We start from the raw sequence: 4253 nt of genomic DNA, 5'->3' as shown, positions 1-4253 counted from the left end.
TTGGAGTTGGAGAGAAAAAAGAGCACGGAAGCTGGCGATCTTGGCTGCTGCTGGGAGGTGGGAGCTGGGGAGAGGCAAAGAGAAAACCTTGAGGTTTGAGCTTTCTGAGTTAGATGTCAGGAAAGTTGCTGGGAGCCTTGGAAACCTTCAAACAGCGGTGTGGGGGAGGTGTCCAGGCAAGCAGGTTGAGGATTTTGGCCAGTGTCCAAAAGGGAGGTATAAAAGACAAAAATTACACTTTCTGAGTTAAAACTCAGAAAACAGGCAGGCTTAGCAGTGAAGGTCTGTAAATACCTGCATCCAGGAGGAGGCTTCTGGGGTATAAAGCACACATCATGTGAGGGTGGAGTTACCCTTTCCATCCCGACATGTCTTCCTCAGTATGACATCTGTGTTCACCTTTGCCTTCAGCTGTTCTCCTGAGGTTATAAATTAGGCTTCATGAGGATTTGCTTCTTGTTACAGAAGGTCTCCGATGGCTTGGCTGTCTTTGTTAAAGGGTGCTTATCAATAGCAGACATGCCAAGTAGAAGGGGTCACTGATGGTTAAGATAATTCAAATCCAAAGGAGGGTCAATACCGGTATTTTCTTCTCTCTTTACTGATTACTGTTTTTCGTTTGCAAATTAATGTTTGTACAAGGAACCGAGGAGGTGGGATCTAAAGCCATTACATTATGAGGGAGGGATCCATCATGGATGATCTTCAAGCCAACTAATTGCTAATTACCTACCTAATACTATATATCCATAGTCTGGAGAGAATTAAAAAAAAATCCTGATTCCATCTTAGTCTGTTGGCTGTCTAGAAGGTTCCACATGTTTTTTGAGTTAAAGTTGCCTTGGGAGTTAAATGGGAAACAGAGAAGTGAGGTGGAGTTCTGTTGTTACAGCCCTCCTGACTGCTTAGTGTATCTTGCTTGTTTCTTAGAGGGGGCTCTCACTTTCTAGAATATCATACAATTGATTTTAAAAACAATGCCCCCTAAACTGACTGGTGTCTTCAGTGTCAGAGTTCTTTCCATTTCTGAGCTGAGGCATTTTTATGGGGACAAGGTTGCCTAGGAGTTATCAGGACAGGCTTTGCTGCCCATTGCTAACAGGTGAGCAAGGATGAAGGAATGCGTGCTTGTGAGTCAGGGTAATTAGGAGTAGCCAAGCTGTCTCCTGAAAGAAGCATGGTCAAAAGAATGTAAGGCATTTTTTGGGCTCAAGCTTTCTAAATCCAGGGGTTGGACTATCTTCTCCAGCTACAACCCTCTCAAGAATGGGAGCATAGTCCAATTCAAGTTCACAGAAATTCTAAGCATTAGAATTAGAAGGCAGATTCTCCAGTGTTTCATCTCTGTAAACATTCTGTGCTACCATGATGACAGCCTGCAGCAAGATCGACACAAGACGTGTATAGCAGGATCGCGAGCAATAGCTGTAGCATTCCCGACTGGGCCTGGGAGTTGTCTTTGAAGAAAGGATGGCTCACTTTTTCCCCCGTGGCTCCTGTAAATTCGCCAGAAAGAGAATCAGAGTTGGCGCTTCAAAGAGGATCTCAGAGAATGTGTTTCTCATGATCCGCCGCCACAAGACCACCATCTTCATGGAAGCCAAGGAGACGAGTACCGTGCTCCAGCTAAAGCGTGTTGTCCAACGCATCCTCCAGCGGCCTCCAGAAGAGCAGCGGCTGTACAAGGATGACCAGCTCCTTGATGACACAAAAACTCTGGGCGAGTGTGGCTTCACTAGCCAGACAGCATGGTTACATGCCCCAGCCACAGTGGGCCTGGCCTTCGGTGCAGATGATGCCTTTGAAGCCCTGCACATTGAGCCCTTCTCCAGCCCTCCAGAACCTTCAGATTCTGGAGGCAGCGCCAACGAACAAGCTGTGCAGTGAGGGCCCCAGGCCCATCATTCCCCTAGAGACCCATTCTCTCAATAAAGATGATTTGGCTGTCAAAAAAAAAAAAAAAAAAAAAAAAAAAAAAAAAAAAAGAAATAAGTTTTGGGGTCACAAAGACAGGTTCAAAGTGAAAGAGAGTGAGGGGGACATTGGTAATTTAGAAAAGCGAAAAGTGGGTTTCCTGTGATGGTGGCTTCCTGCTCCTAAGAAAACACTGAGAGGAGAATTGGAAGGAAGGCATGGGGTGGGTGTCTAAATAAGACCACTGTGGGGAGGGTCCCTATAAAGTACCCATTTAACAGACTCCCAACCTTAGGCCTCTTTCATCCAGAGTGTATAAAGCAGCTACTTTTCTTGTCTCCGAGGCTTGGTCTTCTGCCTTTTCTGGATGTATAATTCTCTGTCCATGTCAGAGAACAAACTCAGCCACCCTCTAGCCAGTCACCATCATGCCTATTACAAGAGCGTTTTGTACGTTAGTCTGAGTCCTCCAAGAGGCAAATGCCAAGATAGAATTAAATATGAAGGATCCTATTACGAGGAATGCCTACATAGGAAGCAGAGGGAAGAGAGCAGAGTCAGAAGGCATTGCCAGTCTAACCTCAAGCAAAAGAGAGATGGATGCTGGATTTGGTATACTCCCAAACTGCAGGGTGGTCTGAGAAAGGTTTTTTGAAGCTCCATCAGTGTTCTGAAGCCAAAGTCAATGAAAAAAAAAATGAAAGCAAACCCTTGGCAGCAAGAAGCTTGGGGGAGGTGTGGCCTTGGTGCAAATGCAAGGATGAGCTTCAGGGAACAACAGGGCCTCAACCCCAATATGGTTCTTACGAGGGAAAGGGGGAAAGGCCACTGGGCACATTTGCACGGTGGTTGCTTTCGTAGATTCAGAGGGCAGATGACACCTTGGTCCAGCCAGGCTCTTTCTTGATCTCCTTTTACATTCTATCTTTAATTCTATGTCAGCACTTCAGTTCACTACTGCTCAAGTAGGGATCGCTATAGGCTCAGGACATCCCAAGACCAAGTTCTCAGCACAAAGGAAATTTCTTTGCCTCAGACGAACAGAGGGCAGGGAATAAGAGACAAACACAGGAGATAGAGAGGGAAAGGGGATGGGCAGAGGGAAGAGGAGGAAGGGGTATTAGTCTAATGGGGGATGGGGAATGAGAAAGGACTGCCTCTGGATAAAGAGGAGACAGACTTGGTTCATAGGCAAATGGCGGTTCATAAAGGTAAAAGGGGAAACATCGTGTTAGGAGGAGGTGTTTAATTTTCATCGGGCATTTTAATTAGGTGAACCAAAGGGGGCGTTTGATTGCTGGGCTTCAATACTTTGATAGCTGGACTTTGGTAGTCAGCCTCAGGAGGAGGACATGGCCAAATAAGGGAATAGACCTTGGTGGATAGTTTAGGAATGTGATCTAATGGTTTTTAGTGAGGCAAAGGGAGTAGGGGAGAAGGGCTAGGCCTGCCAGAGCCATCTTTGCCATGCTCAGACTGCCTAGAGTCCCTTTAGTGCCGTCCAGTGCTCCAGTCTGCCTTGACTTCCTTGAGAGAAAGTTGACAGCAGAGAAGGGCATTGACTTTCTGTTCCAGAAATTCTTTGGTTGCTAATGCAAATGGACAGATCCCATTCCAGGAGCTCTGCAAATCAGAGCAGGCACTGCTTGGAGAAGTCAAGTAAAGGCCCCGAGTCCTTCTGATCAAGCTTGAGGTTCCCTGTGACAAAATCTGAAGAAGTAATAGAGGCTCTTCAAGGATGTCTCAGATGACATTTTGAGTGCCTGAAGAGATCATCCAGCAGCTTTTTATGCCTGTTGGAAGTGACATCATCTCCCACAGGCTCTAGCTGCATGGCTCATAGTCTGTTCGAAGCAAACTGAAAACCATAACAAAGTTAGCACTTAACCAAATGTGCAGATAAAACCTTATAAAAAGTCCTCTCCAAATGGCTTTTTATTTCATATTATCAAAATGTCAACTTGAAAATGAATATAGTGAACAAGCAATGTAGAAACATCCATTTGTCTGAACTGTAAGATGATTCATAGCAGAATCAAGTTTTTACTAGAAAAGTTAAAGAGATTATACAGGTGAACCAATTAGAAAGTAATTTTGGCTCTAAGTTTTGTTGCTAAAAAATAAAAAGTGAATATATTGAAAGAAAGAGGTTAATCAAACTTGGAGGTAATTTTTCATTTCAGTACCCACATATCCCTAATGTGTGTCAGATATTTTTGAGGAGAGTTTACATGGTCTTAAAAAGCACATATAAATTAAATTGGCATGCGGAAAATTGAAAAAAACCCATTAAGATAAATGTCATGGAAGGATGAAAGCAGAAATTGAGTTCTTCCTTT

The 4253-nt window shown here is 44.4% G+C and overlaps 1 pseudogene; it reads left to right on the top strand.

Moving 5' to 3' along the window:
• The first annotated feature begins 1381 nt into the window (after window positions 1-1381).
• On the top strand, window positions 1382-1979 carry LOC143274296 (elongin-B pseudogene; annotated as a pseudogene).
• The last annotated feature ends 2274 nt before the right edge of the window (window positions 1980-4253 follow it).

This window comes from Peromyscus maniculatus, chromosome 7, assembly GCF_049852395.1.
Source record: "Peromyscus maniculatus bairdii isolate BWxNUB_F1_BW_parent chromosome 7, HU_Pman_BW_mat_3.1, whole genome shotgun sequence".
NCBI classification, from domain to species: Eukaryota; Metazoa; Chordata; class Mammalia; order Rodentia; family Cricetidae; genus Peromyscus; species Peromyscus maniculatus.
Note: the sequence above shows the minus strand (reverse complement) of the source record. Positions and strands in the feature narration are given on the sequence as shown.